A 24,313-nucleotide genomic window follows, 5' to 3' on the forward strand; every position below is an offset into this window, starting at 1 on the left:
GCAAATGTCACACCAACCATAAACAAGGAATAAGAAAACATCAGGCTCCTTAGCACTTTACCCGTTATTCATACAACATCTCCGGGTCTATGGTAGACTTAGCACTAGCGATATCTGAAATCTGGTAAGAGTTTGCTGCTTCTTGCACATTCTAGCTGCTACAATCTGTATGTGAGTTCAAAACTCACAAACAGAGCTTGTCTTATGTATGTAAAAAGAATGGTATTAACTTGAGTTAACTAACACAAGATAAAATCCTAGTGAAAACAAAGCAGTTGCTGATCAGGGAAGCAATTACTGGTACCTGGGAGGGCAAGTGAACTGCTTATGTTATAAATTTAGAATGGTTTAATAAAGAGAGGGAATGTTAACTAAAACTCCTAGGTGCACATGCGGAGAGTCAAGAGGCTGAAACTGAGGTAACTGTGTTGCTATGCTGGGGATGAGAGTAGTCTGTCCTGAAACAAGCTGTATGTTTAACTCACAGGATTAATATTGTATACAGCATAGACTCCAAAAGCTGACATTTACCTCACTCTGAGTCAATCGTAGCTGTAATGGCAGTCATCTCTTGTTCCCTACGTTTGGAACAAACTGGATCCCTGCTTCTGGAGAGGTATACAGTAATGGAGAGTCAGCAGTTCTGTCATAAGCATGTGTTCAAAAAGCACGAGTCAATCCCCCAAAACATCATGAAATTTTAAAGAATAATCAGTTTGGGGTTCTTTGTATACTGAACCTTTAGGTTACATTTGGGTCCTATTTTCTGGCTTTTCTCCACAACCATGAAGACTAATTACTTTATTTTTTAAATGAAAGCTGAGATTGTCATGACTCCAGGAGCTGGTCTTTAAGAAAAATAGCAAGTATGGTGAGAGTTAGCAACACTTAGTCAGTCTCAGAAAGTCTCAAATCTTGTCTCACCTCTCTGAGTATGTGGGTAGCCCAGTGCTCTCTGAAGAGATCTAGGAGAAGGAGAGTGTATTTTCTGATACCACAGATCTTTTAAGTGTAAGCAGAGTCAGGATGAGCTCCACCCTGACATCTGGTGGTGAGGTATGGCAAGTTGTGGAAAAGAACTTCAGGGGCCGATCTCATTTGCATAGGCACACCCACCCTGCCTAGAATGAGGCCATAACTGCCCAAATGATCACTTTGGCTGTTGTGGGATCCCCAGTGTCTCTGTTATTGGGGTGGGAAGAATAAATTGTTATTACCCTGATTATGGGAACTGTGCTTGGAACTGTACTTGGCCTTTTGTTATGATGGAGGGACTCACCATCAACTAAGTAGCACTCGCTAGACAAGGGACATGGGTTCCAAAACTCTGTGAATTGAGAGAGGTTTAAGACAGGTATTAGTGCCTGGTGGTGTGGGCCCTTTTGTGAGGGCCTGAAACACCAATTGCACCTCTGTCTCTCTCCACTGTGGAATGTCAGAGCTAACTTTGGGTCTATTAAGAATCTTGCTACAGGTACTGTGGTGAATTCACTTTGGCCTTACGGTGCACCAGCACTAAGTCTCCCACGACTATGAGCTGAAATCACTGAGCACTGTGTCAGGTAGTGGGGAGCCAGAAGATCTAGAGTGCAGTGGTGCTGTTCATGGATAGGCTGGTGGAGCGTTCGTGAGATGGCGAGGCGAGCTGTGCAGAGCAGAGCTGTTCGTGAGATGGCAGAGTGGAGCGTTCGTGAGACGGCGAGCTGTACAGAGCGGAGCCGTTCGTGGTGGAGCGGAGCGGAGCACTGTGGGGCAGTCAGCTTCAGGACACGTAAGGTGCCCCTTACCTGTTTCCCCCACACAGAGGCACATTTTAGCCAGACTGGGGAGTAACACTAAGCAGATGAACTTTTGAACTCTGGGGCTGGACTTTTTGGACTTTGAGTGATTTGTGGATTGCTGGACTCAAGAGACGTTTGGGTTCTGGGACTCAAGAACCCGAGGGAAAGGATGTGGCCCAATTTGCTGGGGTGGGTCTTTGCTCATGGTTTGGTTAATGAACACTAGTTGTGGTGTTTCCCCAATTTAATGCTGATGTTGTTTACCTCATGTTATTAAAGATTCTCTGCTACACCGAGACTCTGTGCTTGCGAGAGGGGAAGTATTGCCTCTTTGAGGCGCCCAGGGGGTGTGTAAGATTTTCTCAGGTCACTGGGTGAGGGCTCAAGCCAGTTTTGCATTTGCTTTGATGAGAGGGAACCACTGTATACTGAACCCGGCCCTTGCTGCTATCAACTTGGCCTGGCAGAAGGGTTACATAAGAGCTGAAGAGAAAAGTGTAGCATTAAGGTAACTTTTCTCATCAGTTCCTAATAATCTGTAGGTATCTACTGCTCTTATAATGCAATAAATATTTGATACAAAAAATTGCTAAATGGTGCCTTGGGAATCATATGGATTTTTCTAGGCTTTTAAAAACAGCATTCACTCAATATCTAGTTATGTATCAAATTATTTTACCTAAAGGCCAGGGCAAAGAACTGATTTTTTGTTTGTTTAATAAAGTGGGGAGATAAAAGTGAGACTACAGTTCAGGCTCACAAGGCATTCAGAAAAAAATTAATTGTTGCCTAAACTTTTCAGTTTATCCCCACAACTGAGACGACAGATTTGCCATAAGATAGCTGAGAGCTTGAGGCGCTTTGGGATAATGACTTGCTTATGAGAATGCCATGTATCCCCTTTCAATCAGAATTCCTGTACTTAGTATTGCCACATTCACAGCAGCTTTTGAACTTCAATTTACCTAGGAAAGATCTAAAAATTGGAGCCACAGCATTACACTCTGTTAAGATTCATCAGCATGGTAATTGGTTTGCTAAACAGAGCTTACACAAATGATATGACCTCACTTTTTGACTGCATTAGTATTTCAGGCTAAGTAATTATACCTGTTTCTTCCACCTACTCACTTCAAACCACCAAAGTCTCAAAAATGAGACCAACAAAAAATCTCTTACAATGTAGAATATGTCTGAAAAAAATGAACATGTATTTGTGAAGGTCTCTGCAGCTTCTTAGGACAATCTCCAATCTACAGGAAAATATCACCTCTCAGGAAAGGGATGGAACTTACATATACTATCTTTTGCAAAATAAAAAGGACAGGCTTTCAAATGAACAAAGTGTAAGTTCTTCCTTTTATTATTAATTATATAGTGCCATAGACAGGCATGGCACTTAATATATACAAAGACAAGATCTCTGACCCAAGGGAAGCTTACAACTTGAGCCACATCCTATCATTGGGATTACTTGTGTATGTAAACCAGAAGGATGTGACCCTCAGTCAGACAGCTAACAAATTTCATGGAGAAGGGCTGATGCCATTAACAAACAGTTGCTCAATGTGTTGTATTTATTTCAAATTTAATGGGCCAGATCTTCAACCAGTGTAAATTTGCCTAGTTCCATTTAAATAAACTAAGGATCTGGCCCTATATCTCTTCACCGCTGGGTGCCGGACTGGTAATGTGCAGTACCCATGTGAAAATTAGGAATGGAAAATAAACAATAAGAAGCATCATTAATGCCTGATTCAGACCTGTGATGTTTTTTCTTTCTTTTTTTGTCCTGACACTTGATTCAATTTGTGTGTGTGTGTGTACACAAAGTGCATGCATAACTTCCTATATAAGATTTGAGTTGCTCTGAGCTGCTAAAATCAATCAAGGTAATTTTTACATCATTTTTCTGGGCACTGTATTGACAAAACAGACTTGATGGATGAGACTTTTTCAGTGTCAGGAGCACATTTAAGAAAGAAACGTGCTGAAATGCCCAAAAGCCAAACCCAATTCCCACTTACTGTATGTTGCTCAGAGTCTCTAGACTCTTCCACTGATTGCATGCTTCCTCTAATGGGAACATATTCAGCATCGATCTTCACATCCATCCTCTGAACATGAGGATTTTCTTTCCTGTGTAGCTTTACTAGTTTTGTAGACACGTGTGGACATGTGCTACTCTTCCCTCTGCTGCCAGGTAACGTGTGAATTTTCTGGTGTACTGGAAGTAGATGAGATAGCCAAAGTAACAAATTCATCCAGAGCTTTTTAATTAATTTCTGCATTTGAATCAAGATGATCTGAGTCCAAATGGTATTTTTTTCTGGTCTGTATCAGAAAAATACAAATCCCCAGACCTAACGTGTACCACATTATTTCTAGAATTGGCTTTTATTTTCACCATTGCAAATGGAAAATTCTCTCTCATAGTCTTCCAGTTGTCAACTCAGAACCAAAATAATCTTTAGATTTTTTTTAATGATGCTTACTAGGGATGGGTAAACTGGTCAAAGAAAATTCTAGACATACTTGTTTATTTTTTTTAAAAACTTCTCTGTCAAATAGTTAGCCCTTTGCAGCCATATCATTCCACTTGTCCTCTGCCACCGTTTTAAAAAACAAAAATGAAAGCTTTCCTTCACTGATTAATCATTACTTCCCCATTACTGAGCTAGCACCCATCAGAATGCTACAGTGTATGTTAGGTCTAAGGATGATCAACCTATCAAATAATTACCGACAAAATTTACCAGAACTGGAAAATTAAATCTGAGAACCTAGTGGATCCTCCAAAGAGTTTATTTACAGCAAGGGAAGTTAAATGGCTTACGTGCAGGCAGAAAAATGGGTGTGTCAAATCAAAACCCTCAATATCTAACCAAAGAAATAAAAGGAAATGAAAGGTGCCACTGTGTTACACTGACACCAGTGACCGCAGGAGGCTGAAATAGCAATCAGCAGGCTATATGGAAGCCTCTGGCCACATCTCTTCTGCCAGCCATATCGTCTACACCAGCAGCCAGGAGGGAGGATGGTGTTGTAAGAGACCCTATGCCAGCACTGTGGTGATCCTCCAAATAAGCCATTTCCTCTGGCTCATTTCTGCCAACAAGATGCAAAGCAGCCACATTGCATTCAAAAATCAAAAATGCATGAAGGTTTTAACCAGCACAAATGGAGTAGATCTTCATTACTCTCTCTATATATAAGTAACTCTGATGGAGCCAATCTAACTGAACAGAAAGGTGTCTGTTTCGGGGGTCTAACACCACCTTAGAAACAAAAAATCTTTTTAGGTACTAAGTTCAAAATATGCAAATAAAACTGGGTCAGTGTTGATAAATGCAAAAAATGCACATTGGAAAACATAATTCCAACTATACATATAAAATGATGGGGCCTAAATTAGCTATTGCCATTCAAGAAAGAGATCTTGGACTCATTGTGGATAGTTCTCTGACAACATCCACTCAATGTGCAGCAGCAGTCAAAAAAGCAAATTGAATACTAGGAATCATTAAAAAAGGGATAGATAAGACAGAAAATATCATATTGCCTGTATATAAATCCATGGTACGCTCACATCTTGACTACTCCTTGCAGATGTGGTCGCCCCATCTCAAAAAAAGATATATTGGAATTGGAAAAGGTTCAGAAAAGGGCAACAAAAATGATTAGGGGTATGGAACGGCTGCCATATGAGGAGATATTAATAAGACTGGACTTTTCAGCTTGGGAAAGAGACGACTAAGGGGGGCTATGATAGAGGTCTATAAAATTGTGACTAGTGTGAAAGAAAATAAAAAAGGAAGTGTTATTTACTCCTTCTCATAACACAAGTACTAAGGGTCACCAAATGAAATTAATAGGCAGCAGATTTAAAACAAACAAGAGGAAGTATTTCTTCACACAATGCACAGTAAACCTGTGGAACTCCTTGCCACATGATCTTGTGAAGGCCAAGACTATAACAGGGTTCAAAAAGAACTAGATACATTCATGGTGAATAGGTCCATCAATTACTATGAGCCAGGATGGGCAGGGATGGTGTCCTTAGCCTCTGTTTGCCAGAAGCTGGGAATGGGCAACAAGGAATGGATCACTTTATGGTTACCTGTTCTTTTCATTCCCTCTAGGGCACCTGGCATTGCCACTGTCAGAAGACAGGATACTGGGCTAAATGGACCTTTGGTCTGACCCAGTATGGCCGTTCTTATGGGTCTTCGCTCCTTACTGCAAAATGAGTCCAATGGTCAGTGAGTTTTAAGACAGTATCAAATCTGTGTTTTGATTTTCCTCCTGGAAATTAGAAGTTCTTTGTTGAAATACAACAGATTTTAGGATTGTGAAAAGATAGATTAGATATTACAAAGCCCAATGACACCCAATGGACATGGCAATAAAAAAGTAAGGAGGCAATGACAAAAAAATCACTCTCCCCCTACTATCATATAGGCTTCGACAGGGTTAAATGAACTGTCCTCAGAGTGTACTATTGTACTGCTGGTTCAGACAAATGGGTTTCATTTTATTGCATCTGATAAGGTTTTTCGATTGATTCTGGTGAGTCACCATGCCTTACAGCACAGGTTGTTATTCTTAGAACAGCATCTAGTGCCCTTCACAACACAGTGGTTTTCCTTAAAACAGGCAGGTGTTATCAAAGCTAAAATGATCAGTGGAAGCAGCTTCTCAGATTTTGTGAATCAAATTAAATCAATTCTGCATCAGCACAATAACCATAACAACCAGAAATACAAAGAGACCAAGACAAAAATAATGATATTTTTCTCTTCTGTCAATGTTTGGACAGCATGAAGATCCAGTAGAATCCACAATTCATAATCCCAATCCACAGCAGGAATGGTGTCAAAATATGTGTTTTCAAGTCACAAGAGCTGTTCTTAATGAGACTAAACGTACTTTTCACTGGAATAATTAGCAATACCAAGAACTGTGACTTCAGTTTTAGAATGCAGACAACCAGTGAAGCTAGGATCCTTCTTCATCCTCACATTACATTGAGTTAATAATAATGAGAGGTGAACCTCAAAAAGTTTCAAAAATATGGATAGGTTTTAAATAACAAAAGCAGCGTATCTAATAATTAGAACAGAAAATGAAAACTCAAAACTCCTTGAGTCCAACTCTTCCATTGACTCAATGAGTAATATTAGAAAAAAGTCACCTCTCTGTACTCCATTGTTACCCTATATTTAAAAAGGGATAATAATATCTATTTACCTAACAGGGGTGCTGAAAGAATTCACTGTTTGTAAAGTGTTTTAGGAATCCCGGACACAAGACACAATAAAAATGCAAAGTATTATTATACTGCCATTATTATCCATAGGTTCTGACGCTTATTTTGAACCTCTGGATTGGAAATATCAAAAGAACAGGCTCTCCAGAAAACTTTGCAGTACTTCTTTGCAGGAATGTCAGAACTCCTGCCAGAGTAGTGTCTTTCTTAGTATTCACGCTTGTGATCATATCAAGCAAGTGCAGAGGCCATAAAACAAATTAAGAGTTAACTAAAACTTTTTCAGTCTTCCATTTGAGTTTTGGATGGTTTGTCTTTTATCCATACAAGTTTGTCTGTGCTTAGTTTTTGTCATTGCAGGTGTGCTCTGTAATTTAGATAAAGACTGATTAAAATCTGCTAGGATTGTTTTAAACCTCTTTTTTTCAGGATTTTTCTTAAAACTCCTAAAAAAGTTCCGAACAAGAGATTTAATCTTATTCAACTCCTTCCTTCCTGTCTGTTTGTTAGCAACTAGAAACATGTCCAAGCCACAAACCAGATCATGCTTCAAATTTTCCCAAGATTTGAGGGTATTCAGAATCACAGTGCTGGTTTGGCCAGCTAGAATAATAGAGTAAGGCCCAGATCCACAAAGGGATTTAGGCCCCTAAATCGCAGATATGATGCTACTGTGAGCCACAAAACCCCCATTCAACTGCTTCCAAACCCTATGGGTTCCTATACTCACTCAGCACCTAAATTTTCACTGTAAAAGTTTCCTAGGCACTTAAGTTTCTGCCTCTGGCCATGTGCACTACTGCCTCAGGCAGGTGTCCAGATACCTATCTCACTCCTAAACCCCAGTACGATCATCAAAATAAGTGAAGATAGGTGTCACCCCACCTATCTCGCCTGTGGGGCCCAATCCACTAGGCATACTCACAGCAAGTCTAACTCCACACAAAATCAGTGTGTGGGGCGGTGCTTTAGCTCAGTGGTTAGGGTGCTCACGTACGCTGTGGGAGACTCCACTTCAATTACCTCATCTGCCTCATGTAAAAAAGGGATTTGAACTTGAGTTTCCCATTTCTCAGGTTACGGCCCTAACCACCAGAGTATATCATGCTCTAGTAGGGGGGCACGATCAGTCGCTCTTGTTGAAGCTGTTCCGCTTTGTGACACTAATGAAATATGCAGAGCGGTGAACCACAAAAAGAGTGAGTCGATAGCCCAATGGTAAGGGCACTCACCTGAGATGGAGGGAACTCCTTTTCAAGTCCCTTATCCACAATAGGCAGAAAAGGGAATTGAACAAGTGTCTTCCACATTCTAAGTGAGTACCCTAACCACTGGGATAAAGGTTATAAGGCACCTTTATGTCCTCCCTACCCATTTTGTGTGGTGTTACACATGCACTACCATCATTCTTGCAAGAAACAGCATAGGCGTCCAACACCAGGAGCTGGTTCCCAGCTAAAGATCACAAATAGAGATAGGTGCCCCTCTATCAGCTGGACTTTGGTGCCTAACTCCATGTGAGGAGCAGGGTTTAGGTCACCCACTTCTTGTCAGCATCTCCCACTGGCTAGTTTAGGCAGCTCCCTGCCTAGTGTGCTGGCTTTTGTGGCTCCCATTCTCAGGCACCCATCTCTCCACATGCATTGTATAAGGGTCCTAAAGTGCCTAATCCAGAGTTTGTGGATTCCACAAATTTTCCAGGCACCTGCAAGTTAGGTGTTGCAATGTCTAAGTTTCTTTGTGACTCCAGGCCAGGAAGTTCAGATGCAAATCTGGAATTTCCCAGTTTCAAGGTGTTTTGATCCTGGGTTTTAATTCAAGTACAATCTCTATTAGAAAAATTACAAAACCTTGGCGTATGATACAGAAAAAAGTTCAGTGCCATCCTCCAGTGGAGCAGGACCTGTCCTTTTATACTCATGAGGAGCTTTACATCTGTTCCTGAGCTTTCCTTTCAAATTAGCTGCTTGTCAATTCTATTACCAAACAAACATGAAGCAGCTGTAGCTCTCAAACTATGATTAGTATTAAACCCTCCAAATCCAGCCCAGCTTAGACAGCCTCCCTACAGTTCTACTCAATTGATTAACTCCAACTGGTTTGCTACTAAAACTAATCTATTAATTTAACAATCTGAAAAAGCTTCAAATAAAATGCTTCGCACCAGAGGGATCCAAACAATAAATTAAGTAAAACATCAATGGAAACACCACAGAAGTGTTTTAGGAGGGATAAGTAACTTTACGTTTTAAATCAGCGAGTTTTCTTTTGCCTTATGGCACTAAAACTGCGGATTATTTTATTGATTCAACACTCATTGTTTTCCTTTGCAGAACACTGGAGGACTGGAATAATGTTATTATTAGTCTTCTGAGAGAGGTAACATAGAAGACTCTAGGAACCACAAACCAATCAGCCTACTATCTGCTGCCTATAACGTCTGTGGCAAAGTATTGAACAATTGATTTACAGTAAAGCTGGATTCCAACCATGCTAAAGAATAGCATTTTGATCTGAACTTTCCACAACATATACCACCTCTGTGCAATCAACAAAATACAGGAAAAGATGACAAGCTATAACCCATCAATTTGCATTATCTTGTTAAGTCACGTTGCGATGTGTAAAATACTATAAAGGAAGAAAGGTTTCAGAGTAACAGCCGTGTTAGTCTGTATTCGCAAAAAGAAAAGGAGTACTTGTGGCACCTTAGAGACTAACCAATTTATTTGAGCATGAGCTTTCGTGAGCTACAGCTCACTTCATCGGATGCATACCGTGGAAACTGCAGCAGACTTTATATACACACAGAGAATATGAAACAATACCTCCTCCCACCCCACTGTCCTGCTGGTAATAGCTTATCTAAAGTGATCATCAAGTTGGGCCATTTCCAGCACAAATCCAGGTTCTCTCACCCCCCCCCACCCCCATACACACACAAACTCACTCTCCTGCTGGTAATAGCTCATCCAAACTGACCGCTCTCCAAGTTTAAATCCAAGTTAAACCAGAACATCGGGGGGGGGTAGGAAAAAACAAGGGGAAATAGCCACTCCCAGTCTCTATTTAAGCCTTTATAGAGACGGAGTGGCTAAGTCATTATGCAAGGTAGCCTATTTCCCCTTGTTTTTTCCTACCCCCCCCCCCCCCCCGATGTTCTGGTTTAACTTGGATTTAAACTTGGAGAGCGGTCAGTTTGGATGAGCTATTACCAGCAGGAGAGTGAGTTTGTGTGTGTATGGGGGTGGGGGGGGGGGGTGAGAAAACCTGGATTTGTGCTGGAAATGGCCCACCTTGATTATCATGCACATTGTAGGGAGAGTGGTCACTTTGGATGAGCTATTACCAGCAGGATAGTGAGTTTGTGTGTGTGGTTTTTGGGAGGGGGGTGAGGGGGTGAGAGAACCTGGATTTGTGCTGGAAATGGCCCAACTTGATTATCATGCACATTGTGTAGAGAGTTGTCACTTTGGATGGGCTATCACCAGCAGGAGAGTGAATTTGTGTGGGGGGGTGGAGGGTGAGAAAACCTGGATTTGTGCTGGAAATGGCCCAACTTGATGATCACTTTAGATAAGCTATTACCAGCAGGACAGTGGGGTGGGAGGAGGTATTGTTTCATATTCTCTGTGTGTATATAAAGTCTGCTGCAGTTTCCACGGTATGCATCCGATGAAGTGAGCTGTAGCTCACGAAAGCTCATGCTCAAATAAATTGGTTAGTCTCTAAGGTGCCACAAGTACTCCTTTTCTTTTTATAAAGGAAGAAAGTTGGTTACATACAATATACTTACTGATCTACTGGTTCAAGGGTGCTAACCAAAACAAGTGAGGGGCTGTGTCACTGCCTGTCCTGAAACCCTGAGTGCCTCACAATGCCTTGCTGCTGTAGCTCCCAACCTAGGACACTCACAACCAGCCTACAAGCTTGCAGATCACACCCTGCATGTCTGTGTGCTTAGACAACCCTGGTTCAGCAGCTCTGACCGCAACAGCCTCTCTACAGCCCCAGTGTGGCTTCCACCAGCCCTAGTTACTACTTGCAGGGTGACCCCAACACACTCCCAATTCAGAACTTTCCCAAACCGTGTGCTCTGTAATGTCCAGCTCTCTCCTGGACAGTAATAAGGTTTGCTTTTCCTCTAAACACAAAAGCACATCAGAGCATATTAACTTAACTGGAGTAAAGACACCATCCATTTAAATACAGCACTGAGATGGTTTATATTAACAATAAAACAAGTTTATTAACTAAAGAAGATAGGTTAAGTGATGCCAATTAAAAGGAATAAAGTTAGAAAGGGTTACAAGCAAATAAAAATGAAAACACACATAAAAAAGTCTAAAAATCTAGTAAAATACAGGCTTTGTTCAAGATATTTTTCTCGCCTATAGTCAGTTCCCAGAGATTTCAAAACAAACACACACACACACACACCTTGGTTGAAGGGCCCATCTTTCTCAGCTTGCAAGAGCTCTCTTCACTTGTGTCTGGCTAGTGGATGGATGCCAAACATGGCTGCTCTCCTTGCTTATATATTCCCAAAGTTCAATAACTTTGTTTCAAGAGGCAGGGTGGCTCCATGCTGTTCTTCCCTTCCTGTGGGCTTCCCATCCCCTTCTATATAAATGGGACTTCTGTTGTTTTGATTCCATCATCTTTAACTGACATAGGAGATAGGTAAATAGTTACCTTCTCTACTGTGTAGAGGGAACCTGTTTCTCCCCAAATGGCCACAGACTTCAAAACATAATATCATTTCCTCATATAGTGTTAATACATACATTTCACAATTATATTACTCACCAAGGTGTCATTAGCTTTCACTCCTATACTGCAACAACATTGCATACAGTCAGTTGATTCAATTGCTTTCCTCCAGAACCATGAGGGCTAGAAACATCCTTTTTTAAAATAAAAGCTGAGATTCTCACATAATCACTTCACTCCAGGAGCTGAACCTTAAAGAAAAACACCAAAAATGAGAGTTGCAACAAAATCATGATAGTTGGCAAGACTGATTCACATATTATAAAATAGGTTCTATACATTATATAATACTATTAGATGTTACATGCAGATGGCAAAGGTCCAGTGGTTTAGGTGCAAGCCTGAGATTTGGGAGACCCCAGTCCAGTTCCCAGCTCTATCACAAATTTCTTGTGTGGCCTTGGGACCTTGATTTCAGTGGGAATTAGACACCTAATTACTTTTAAAAATCTGGCCCTTAGTCTCCCTGTGACTCAGTTTCCCATCTGTAAAATGAGAATAATAATGCTTTTCTATGTTGTGGGGCATAATACATTACATACATTCTGAAGATAAATACATTAAAGATTAGGAAGCATTCAGCTATTATGGTAATGGTAGAAGTAGAGAACTATCCTAGATTGAAAAACACTTGGAAAACAAGAAACCAGTTGGCAAAACTAATAACTAACTATTACAAAACGACTAACAATGAGCACTGCATTTTTATGACTCAGGCAGTTGAGCAATCATGATCAGTGTTCTGTGGTTGCTGGCATCCCACGAGTTCTTTCCCAGGCTAACCCAAATGAAGTTTGTTGCAGTCGTCCAGCTTAGACGTAACAAATGTTTCAATAGCAAAAAGTAATGCGGCAAGCAGACAGGGTAGAAAAACACAGTGCTTTGTTAAACTATGTCTACACTTAAAACACTACAGCTGTAGTTAATCCACCTTCCTGAGAGGCAGTAGCTAAATTGACGGAAGGATTCTTCCATCAACCTAGCGCTGTCTACACGGAGGTTCAGGTAGTCTTAACTACGTCTCTCAGGGATGTGGATTTTTCATAACCCTGAGAGATGTAGCTATGCAGATTAACTTTTCAGTGTAAACCAGCCCCGAGAAGCCAACATTACATGCTGGGGCTTTGTGTGTTTCCAAAAAAGCCCCAAGCTTGCATTCCTCAGGCCAGGTCTACACTAAAAAGTTAGGTTAACCCAGCTATGTCACTCAGGAGTGTGAAAAATCCACACCCCTGAGCAACACAGTTCAGCCAAACTAAACCCCACCCCAAGTGTAGATGGTGTAGACAGAAGCATTCTTTATTCCAACCTAGCTACTACCGCTCAGGAGGGTGGATTAAATACAGCAATGGGAGAACCCCTTCCATCACTCTAGTGAGTGTCTACACTGAAGCACTACAGCTGTGCCACTGCAGTGGCTTAAGTGTAGACATAGCCCATCTCTGGTCTCATACCAATATATGTCCTTCTTGAAACCTGATCACCTTTTTCCAGTTCCACTCAGCATACTACATCAAAAGCATGGATTACCATGGCAAGGCCAAGTTCTGAAAGAAAAAGTCACAGCTTCTGAATATTTCAGAAGCCACAGCTGAACTCCTGGCCACCTCAGAAATACGGGCTTCCGTGTTCAATTTATGGACTTTTTGTTTCTTTCTTTTCCTACCCAAATTATTTTTTTAATTCAATAGCTTTAAAAATAGCCTAACCAATATTTAAGACTATGTGGATATAGGCTCATAAAATAATCTGAATGGATTTTGCTCACCTAACAGATTTTCATTAACATGAGTCTTGAGACAGCAATGCATGCTCTTGTTCCTCCTTAGTTTGTGCTGGTCTTAAAAACTCAGATTCAAAAAGTTAGACAGCCCAAGTATATTAGGTTTATGATGGAGAGAAAATATTGACAAAACAAAAGCAAAAAGTAGAATTATTTACTGATGATGTCCTGACTAAGGTACAGATTAGGAAATTATATGTACTGTATACTTTTTTCATCCCTGTCACCGATATAAATCCAGTTGACCATTATTACATTAGATGGGTGTTGGGATGGAAAATAAATGTGACAGTCTCATTAGTCAAGTTCTTAATGGAAAAAACCACTAGCACCAACTGACACTGTTAAGGCATCTGGAGTGGCTCAAGATTATGAGTACCAACCGCAGGGCAGACTTTTAAGAAGCAGAGCACAAACCCCAAACTGGTGTGAATTCTATCCTTAGATTTCACCAACCAAGTATCAAGTGTAAACTCCTCAGACACTACAATAGCCTACCCATGGAGTCACAGACAGTCCCCTTGGGCACTCCAGTCTATCTTGCCACCTAGGCAAGTTTGCCTTTTCTTACACCAAAAATCACAACAATATTCAGGTTAATCCTAGTCCCAAAGAACCACTTACTTGCCCCAGGTCAATTGTACTTTAAATCGTATACCAAAGATGACACTTATAGCCAATCCTATGATAAACTAACTAAAGATTTGGAGTACTTGTGGCACCTTAGAGACTAACCAATTTATTTGAGCATGAGCTTTCGTGAGCTACAGCTCACTTCATCGGATGCATACCGTGGAAACTGCAGAAGACATTATATACACAAAGGAAGATGATGTCTGTCTGTATCTGTACAAGTTTTTTCATGCAGTTGATAGACTTCCACTCCATATGGCTTTTCTTTTTGCGAATACAGACTAACACGGCTGTTACTCTGAAACCTAACTAAAGATTTATTCACTAAGAAAAAGAAATGAGAGTTATTTACAAGGTTAAAGCGGCAGGTAAACATATACACACAAGTGAGTTACAGTCTTAAGTTTCAAAAGGTGGTAGAAAGTTCTATAATAAACAAACTCTATCTGTCCTGGAGGGCTAACCCAGGGCAAGCACTGGGGAACTTCTGCTTATTCTTAGTAATCCTTGCCCCTCAGAATATGTCTACACAACAAAGAAACTCCCGGCTGACCCATGCCAGCCAACTTGGGCTCGTGGGCTCAGGCTGTGGGGCTGTTTCATTGCTGTGTAGACTTCTGGGCTTGGGCTGGAGCTTGGGCTTTAGGACCCTCCCACACCACATACCCTCAGAATCCAAGTAGCACAAAGATACCCTTTCATCCTGTCACGGATTTTTATTCCCTTCCCCCAGAGTTCAAACTTATGTGACGAATCCACAGGCACGTCTCTTCTTCATAGGCGTGGGGGAGGGAGCAATCAACGAAAGTCTTTTATCCTCTGATGTTCCACAATGATTTGTCTATAGGCCTTCTTTTGTTGGGCAGGAGATAACACCTCCTGTGGCAAACCAATATTTCACACTGAGTAATGTTTCTCTCCTGACTGATGGTATGAGTTACAGAGCAAACACTTAAATATTATCTTATAACATGGGATACGGTTATTATAAGTCAGTTTCATGCATGCAGAAACTTGCAAGCATTTGATAAACACTAAATGCATTTTTATAAGCCTAATACCTATTTTACCTACAACACACCCATGAGCCAGACTGGTTTCCTATGCATCTGTCAGTGTTCACTTGAGGCCTAAGGGCCTTGGCCTGAGCTGGTTTGCTAGTATCACAGATACTTTGCCACAGTCATAGTAGTGAGACAATAGACTGAATGGACATGGAGAATGAACACCTAGAGGTTTTCTTTTCAAGCCAGGAAGCTTGCTCTGCCACTGCCTGTGCTCTGCCTGTTCTGCAGATAAGGGTCCTTTGCGCTTTCTCCCACCTTTCACAAGTACTAAGTTTCCCCAAAACAATTTAAAAAAAAATAAGTTGTTTAAAAACTCAAGGATTTCACTCCCATTGGGTGTAAAGAAAATTGTGGTTTTGTGGGGACAGTATCTGGATTCAGGACAAATGACACAGAATCAGAAGCTCTGTAAGATATGTAGAGGAAAGTCACCTACAACAGTTCTTCCAATTAAAATGGGCAATGAAAACAATCAAATACCTTGGCAGTACCTTAGCCCAGTTAGACAAAACTGTAAAGAAATGATACAGCATTCCTGTGGGACAGCAAACATAATTTAGGAAGAAAAGGCTTATGGTTTTATGGCTGGGAAGAATAGCAGCAGTGAAAATGGACAACCTGCCAAGGATTCATTTTCTTTTTAAGCTCTGCCAATTCAAGTGTCTAGGGAAACTATAAATGACATCCAGCATTGTAACACAAGATTTGGGGTTAGAAAGTAAACTGCCAAGACTTACCAGTCATGTGCTATCAAGGGGAAAAAAGGGTATGGGATGGGCCCTCTACAACACTGAAACATATCATTGGGCTACACAACTAAGGACCCTGTTCCAGAAATATGGCCTTTCCAGAAGGAAGCACACTAAGTTCCAAGGGATCTTCTGCAAACACAGATTGAGGGCACAGAGGAAATAACTGCTTAGAAAGAAAAAAACAACTGCTGAAGTAGCAGTTGGTAGTTTGAGGAAAACTGAGGTTATTAATTTTATCTAGGGCTCAGGGACTGAAGCCTTGAAGTACGGGTTGGGCAAGGCGCCTCATTTTCTCAGGCAAGAATAAGGAATCTTGGGAAAGTGGGTTTTATATATTCTTCCCTCAGAGAGGAGGAGATTGTGGAGGCTTGCAGTCTCTCCCAGAGCTACAGAGATCTTGGCCTATTTTGCTTCCAGCTGTGAGGAAGAAACATTTTGAGGAATCAGTCTGATACAATAAAGGTAAACACTGGGTAGCAATTGCTTTGGAAAATCATATAGAAATTAAATTTTGGTATATACTAAAAAGAAAAGACTAACCTCAACATTAATGGAATTACATGAAACACCAATCACTAAATTCTCTCTAGAATTTTAGAGACAGTTGTTTGAAAAGTTGGCTATTGCCTCATTTTCTTTCCCCATATTTTCATTTCTCCTAGGATGTGAAGCTAGCGTATTTGCACAATGAGATCAATACATTGGGCCACATCAAATACCTACCACAGGGAATTAATGTAATTACGGCAAACCAAGGGACCGTCAATATGATTACAATATAATAATGATTACTAAGAAACAGGAAGGGAAAGGCCAATATATAAAAGCTAGGAAGAGTTAGTGGAAAAAGAACAATAGACTTTAATTTGGGAAAGAGTAGATGTCAAGGTTCCTTCCCCACTCTGAACTCTAGGGTACAGATGTGGGAACCTGCATGAAAGACCCCCTAAGCTTATTCTTACCAGCTTAGGTTAAAAGCTGCTACTACCAAAGTGTTACACAAAGAACAGGGGAAGTGCCCACTTGGAAACATCTCCCCCGCAAAATATCCCCTCAAGCACTGCACCCCCTTTCCTGGGGAAGGCTTGATAAAAATCCTCACCAATTTGCATAGGTGAACACAGACCCAAACCCTTGGATCTTAAGAACAATGAAACAGTAATCAGGTTCTTAAAAGAAGAATTTTAATTAAAGAAAAAGTAAAAGAATCACCTCTGTAAAATCAGGATGGTAAATACCTTACAGGGTAATCAGATTCAAAACATAGAGAATCCCTCTAGGCAAAACCTTAAGTTACAAAAAGACACAAAAACAGAAATATACATTCCATTCAGCACAACTTATTTTATCAGCCATTTAAACAAAACAGAATCTAACGCATATCTAACTAGATTGCTTACTAACTCTTTACAGGAGTTCTGACCTGCATTCCTGCTCTGGTCCTGGCAAAAACATCACACAGACAGAGAGGACTCTTTGTTTCCACCCCACCCTCCAGCTTTGAAAGTATCTTGTCTCCTCATTGGTCATTTTGGTTCAGGTGCCAGCAAAGTTATCTTAGCTTCTTAACCTTTTACAGGTGAAAGGGTTTTTCCTCTGGCCAGGAGGGATTTAAAGGTGGTTAGCCTTCCTTTTATTTTTATGACGGCAGACAATATCATGTACTCAGAAGGATAAAATGAAATCAGAAGAGTTAATCCCAGGCAAATCTACAGGGGCCAAGAGGGCCATGGAACAGCTGCAGGACTGTTCTGTAGCTTCGTTGCCCTTTGACTCCAGCAGCAGTGCTGTGCAGAGGAGGAGCACTGTATTTAAAGGTTAAGCAAAATCCCACTACCTTCTGCATTGTCTCCATTGCTCCCTAAGTTATTACGATTATAAAGATATAATGCTTCCAGGCATCTCAGTTCAGGTGATATACCTCCTCCTCCCACCTGCACAACTTCTGAATGTAAGAGGCATGAGCGCTGGGTATAATAGGTCAGGGGAGGCAGAATGAGGCGCACCTCCCTTTGAAGGCACACGGGAACCTGTCGCCTTTGGAGCACTGCCAAAAGGGTGCCCGAGCCATGGCCCCGCCCACGCTCCGTCCCAAGGCTCCATTCCCACATCCTTCTCTTGCCAAGTGGCCCCAACCATGCTCCTCCTCTTCCTGTCCCTGCTCTGCCTTTTCCCCTGGGGTCCCCATCTGCCACTCGCGCTTCACCAACACTTCCTCCACAGCCTCCCTCCCCCGCTCGCCTCTCGCGCCTCCTGAGAGGCAGAGAGGCATGGGTTTGGGGTCCCATGGGGGAGGGAGGGGGCGGAGATAGGCGCGAGCAGTGGGGGAGCCCCTCAGAGGAGGGAGCAGAGAGGCACAGGTGGAGGGGCCCCTTGAGGAAGGGGACACATATGTGCCAGCAGCAGGCGGGGGGCCTCAGACTCTGAGGCTCAGAGAAGGGGGCCAAGTGGGAGAAGGGTCTGGAGCACAATCAGAGTGGAGTATGGGTGGGGCCTCATGGAGAGGAGGCTAGGTGGGGATGGGCCTCGGAGTGCAGCAGGGGGAGGACCACAGTCCGGGCACTGGTGGCCCCTCCCACTTCTAGGGAGCTTCTGGCGCTGAGGCCCAGCCTCCTGAAATGCAGGAGTCATGCATTGCCCATGGTAAGAGACATCACTAGGGTTGCCAGGTGTCCAGTTTTCGACTGGACTATTCGGTCGAAAAGGGACCCTGCCAGCTTCCGTCAGCACCGCCGACTGGGCCGTTAAAAGTCCGGTCAGCGGAGCTGCAGGACTAAGGCAGGCTAGTCCCTACCTGTCCTAGCACTGTGCTGCGCCGCGGAAGCAGCCAGTAGGTCAGGCTCCTAGGCAGGGGGCCACGGGGCTTAGCGCACTGCCCCCGCCCAGAGCACCAGCTCCACACTCCCATTGGCCAGAACTGTGGCCAGTGGAAGCTGGGGAGGGTGCCTGTGGGCAAGAGCAGCACGCAGAGCCTCCTGCCCCACTCCTCTGTCTCCACCTAGGAGCCAGATCTGCTGGCCACTTCCGGGGCGCAGCACGGAGCCAGGACAGGTAGGAATTAGCCTGCCTTAGACCCGGGGCACTGCTAACCGGGAGCTGCCCAAGGTAAGCCCGCAACCCAACCCCCTACCCCAGCCCTGAGCCCCCCCACAAAGCTGGAGCTCCCTCCTCCATCCCAAACCCCTCTTTCTTGGCCCCACACCCCACACCCTGCCCCAGCCCTGTGAAAGTGAGTGAGGGTCGGGCAGAGCAAGCGGGAAGGTAGTGAGTGGGGGTGGGGCCTGGGGAAGGTGTGGGGCCTAGGGGAAGGGGGCAGAGCTAGGGTGTTCGGTTTTGTGGGATTAGAAAATTGGCAACCCTAGTGTCAAGGTCCCTCCCCCACTCTGAACTCTAGGGTACAGATGTGGGGACCTGCATGAAAAACCTCCTAAGCTTATCTTTACCAGCTTAGGTCAAAACTTCCCCAAGGTACAAAATATTCCACCCGTTGTCCTTGGACTGGCCGCTACCACCACCAAAGTAATACTGGTTACTGGGGAAGAGCTGTTTGGACGCGTCTTTCCCCCCAAAATACTTCCCAAAACCTTGCACCCCACTTCCTGGACAAGGTTTGGTAAAAAGCCTCACCAATTTGCCTAGGTGACTACAGACCCAGAATCTTAAGAACAATGAACAATCCTCCCAACACTTGCACCCCCCCTTTCCTGGGAAATGTTGGATAAAAAGCCTCACCAATTTGCATAGGTGACCACAGACCCAAACCCTTGGATCTGAGAACAATGAAAAAGCATTCAGTTTCTTACAAGAAGACTTTTAATAAAAATAGAAGTAAATAGAAATAAAGAAATCCCCCCTGTAAAATCAGGATGGTAGATATCTTACAGGGTAATTAGATTCAAAAACATAGAGAACCCCTCTAGGCAAAACCTTAAGTTACAAAAAAGATACACAGACAGAAATAGTTATTCTATTCAGCACAATTCTTTTCTCAGCCATTTAAAGAAATCATAATCTAAACACATACCTAGCTAGATTACTTACTAAAAGTTCTAAGACTCCATTCCTAGTCTATCCCCGTAAAGAGCAGCATATAGACAGACACAGACCCTTTGTTTCTCTCCCTCCTCCCAGCTTTTGAAAGTATCTTGTCTCCTCATTGGTCATTTTGGTCAGGTGCCAGCGAGGTTACCTTTAGCTTCTTAACCCTTTACAGGTGAGAGGAGCTTTCCCCTGGCCAGGAGGGATTTCAAAGGGGTTTACCCTTCCCTTTGTATTTATGACACCTAGGCATCACGGAAGTTTTATGATCAAAATCTGTCAAATAAGCAAAAATGTACTATTAGCTCTTACATTTTTTCTGATATCCTAAATATTGTATTATGTATTGACTAAAGTTGTAAAATGCTTGTTTATGAATGTTTACTTGTCCATGTAAAAATCTGAAATTAAACTTCTTATTTAACAAAACTGGCAATTTTCAAGGCATCTGTAATATTGAGAAGTTACAATAAAAGCATTTTCAAAATATAGTGGGCCAAAATGACTCTATTTTGACATCCAGGGGCTGTGCTCTGACATCATGACTTGCATCATGATATTATGGCGATGCATCAGCATGATCACACAACTCTTTTGGAATGTTGTAACAAAGCATTGCAAGGTGGCAGCCTGAGCTCCACCTCACATCAGACTTCCCTCCTCCAAATTATCAAGCAAAATATAAACCTCACACAAGCTACCTTTTATGCAGCTTGTTATATCTGCCAAGAGCGAGATATTTTAGGAGGGCCACCCATAGCTGTAAAGAAAGAGAAACTGAGCCAACTCCACAATTAAGAGAGCTCATTCACCACTAGAGTTTGCCTTAACCTGGAAGATTTCCACATTTTCTAACTATAAATAAAAGAGATAGACCTAGACCTATACAAAGTTCAGATCCCAAAGTTCAAGGATGTTCAGATCTCGGATTTTGGTTCAAGCCCATCTCTAGCATATGCATCTAAAGCACTTGAATATATCCATGCAAGCACAACTACATCTCTTTATTTCCATCACTTCAAAATGTCCTAGAGACATGTTGTTCATAAGGATTTTTTTTATAACTTGAGCTATGAAGGTGCCCATTTTGCAAATGACACCTCAGCGAAAATACCCCATCTGCATGAGAGACGGCAAATGATCTCAATCTTTAGGAATCTTTATTAAAAAAAAAAAAAAAAGCACATACAGCAAATTCCAAGCCAGTAACAAAATCCATCTATGATTTGTTTTCTAGATTTTCATATACCAAGGCTCCATTTATTTCCACTACCATAAAGAAAATGAACCATTACACATTTTTAAACAATCATAGCTAGCACATTTTGGAAATGTTTTAATTTCAAAAATACTAACTGGCAAATTAGAATGTAAATAGCTTTCCTAAAATGGCACTATTTTAGACACTGTTTTCTGATTGATGGTATGACTTTGCCCTGAGGGAGAAGATTTCATAGTTTTGTATGTATAATGTAATGATGTCTTTTTGCTGTTAGTGTCACTGAAATGAAAAATACTTTAAAATATGTAATTATTGTAAATAAAATTATATCCATTAAAAAGAAGAGAACTTAAGTCTCACATTATAGGAGCTTGAGAAACTCATGCCTAAATTTTTTTAAGCACTAGGAATGTATACTCTCAGCATTGTAGAGTAAGAATTGCAAGGTGGCAGCCTTGCAAATAAATAGTAAGTGTAATAAATATGGTCCCAATCCTGCAAAAATTTATACACATGTTCAATTAAAGTGCATAGTTGCTTCATGGACCACTCAAAATGCACAAAGTTAAGCAAGTGTGTAAGACTTTCCAGGATCAGGCAGATATCATTAGCAAACTGTAACAAAAGTATAGACATTATAGTTTTCAAAAGTTTGTTAATTTTCATGTATTTTTGTGGATACAGCAACATCTGGTGGACAAGTAGCAGAATATAAAGAGAAGACATTTCAGTTATCTGATAAAAACGAGAAGTCCGGTGGCACCTTAAAGACTAACAGATTTATTTCAGCATAAGTTTTTGTGGGTAAAAAGAAGTGTGAGCTATGAACCTGTGAAATGGATCCATGTCCCTCCTGGCTGGTGAAAACCAGCAAAGAACTATGCCTACTACTAAAGGAAATAGTCAGTGCTTCTTTCAGAAAATAACATAACTACCAGACTTTGTGAAAAATGCAATGGTTAACTCAAACTTCAAGAAACCAACATTCAGTACTGAATTTCTCTCCATCTACTAACCCATCTCCAGCCTCCTGTTCCTGGGCAAAATAACTGAGAAAGTAGTAACCACTAAGTTCCAACAATATGTGACATCAGTCAACATCCTGGATGCCTCAGTGTTCATACTAAAGCACATAGCTGGTTCTAGTGGCACTAGAAGACAATCTCCTCATGATCATGGTCACAGGTAAAATCTCCATGCTCATGCTGCTGGACCTCTCTGCAGCCTTTGATGCCGTGGACCAGAAAGTACTACTAACTTTCCTACTTGACACAGAAGATGACCCAGCACTAGTGGCTCCAATAATTCCTCTCCAGAAGAACTCAAAGAGTAGTGATGGGTAATTTCTTCTCCCTCTGAAGACCCTCACCTAAGGATCCTGCAGCAATCCCTTCTTTCCCCCCAGTTCTTCAATATCTACATGAGACCACTGGGAGAGAGAGCGAGATGCTACGGGCTTAGCTGTCAACAGTATGCCAATGATACTCAACTATATATCTCATTCTCAACTGATGCAACCACCACCATTTTTTAAATGTCAGAACATTTATGGAAAATAAGCTCTTGGATGAAGAGCAGCTGATTCAAGCTGAACCCAGGTAAAACCAAAGTGGCACTGATCAGAAAGAAGAACAGCTTGTAAGAGCTGGCCAAGACATTGTCTTCACCTTCCATCAAAGGACACAGCCCTCATTCGTCAAAGTGATGTGAAGCCTCAGGGTCCTATTTGACCCCTCACTGAGCTTGGATGACCAGGAAGCATCAGTTTCCAAAAATGCCTTCTCTCACCTCCAGGTTGATATGAAACTTTGTCCCTCTCATGCAGACAAGGACCTGGACATACCGATCCATGCATTTGTCACCTCCAGACTGGATTACTGTAACTCATATCTGAAACTGAATATGCAGATGATGCACTGACTGTAGCTGGTACAGAATATGGCTGCCCACCTTCTCCATGGCTCAGGCCATCATGAACACATCAAGCCTGTGCTCAAGTTTCTTCAAGTTTTTAGTGTGGCCCATCACACTAGTTTCTGATGCTTTCATCCTGATTTTCTAAGCAATTAATGGATCAAGGCCCACCTAAATCAAAGTCTAATTTTTGATCTATGAATCACCGTGCCAGCAGAGCTCCTCTGGGACAATGAGATCTGAAAGCCCTGGATAAAGCATGTGAGAGCTGGGGACAAAGCATTCTCTGTTGAAGGGATTTGGCTATGGAACAATCTTCCTGAGGAAATCAGGTGAATCTAGAGTGTGACCATCTTTAGGAAATGTTGCAAAGCCTTCCTCTTTGAGAAATCCTTTTCAACATAAGTGATGCTCATAGTTCAAACAACTCTTTTATTTCCAAATGCCTTTCATCACCACCCAAAAAGAAAAAAAGAATCAACCTATCCCAAACAGAGTTTTGACCTGAAAAGGAAGAAGGGCCAGAGACCTCATGAAGTACATTGTGTCCTGGCTATTGATATTGATTGTATGTAGATGTTCAGATATTATGGTGATGGGCTGTACTATAAAACCCTTAGGATACATCTACACTGCACACTCCTTTTGGTGGCATGTAGAATACAGACACTATACACACCGCTAGCATGGATATAAATAGTAGTGTAGATGGTGAGGTACTGCTTAGGCAAGTAAAAACACACCTGAACCCTTTGGTCATGTCCCCGATGTGGCACTCTACACACCCAAGTAGTACCTCCGCCCCTCTACACTGCTATTTTTAGCAGTGTAGTGTTCCACTGCCTCCCCGCTGCTGGAGTATTTCCCCTCCACAAGGAAAGGCTCCAGCAGCGGGGAAAGGCTCTGGCAGAGGGAAGGCAGCGCGCAAAAGCTTTGGCAGCTCGCCGCTGCTGAGCCTTTCCCTGCTGCCTCCCCTGCCAGACCCTTTCATCAAGACCTCTGGCTACACACCGTAGTGTGGACACAGGCTGCTTTTCACTGTGCAGTCTAGTTACACATACTCTACACACTGATGAAGGAA

General features: G+C 42.1%; 1 long non-coding RNA gene across 2 annotated transcripts in view; it reads right to left on the bottom strand.

Moving 5' to 3' along the window:
* Nucleotides 1–24,313, bottom strand: part of LOC125635859 (uncharacterized) — a 257,290-nt gene that overhangs the window by 171,101 nt on the left and 61,876 nt on the right. Inside the window, exons 2-3 of one of the 2 annotated variants that reach the window (XR_007356402.2) lie at nucleotides 11,860–12,014; nucleotides 3,809–4,008 (exon numbers count right to left, since the gene is read on the bottom strand). This is a non-coding gene — a long non-coding RNA (uncharacterized LOC125635859). The remainder of the gene's footprint in view (nucleotides 1–3,808; nucleotides 4,009–11,859; nucleotides 12,015–24,313) is intronic. The other variant, XR_012668156.1, reaches the window with a different exon arrangement.

The sequence above is a fragment of the Caretta caretta genome, chromosome 4, assembly GCF_965140235.1.
Source record: "Caretta caretta isolate rCarCar2 chromosome 4, rCarCar1.hap1, whole genome shotgun sequence".
NCBI classification, from domain to species: Eukaryota; Metazoa; Chordata; order Testudines; family Cheloniidae; genus Caretta; species Caretta caretta.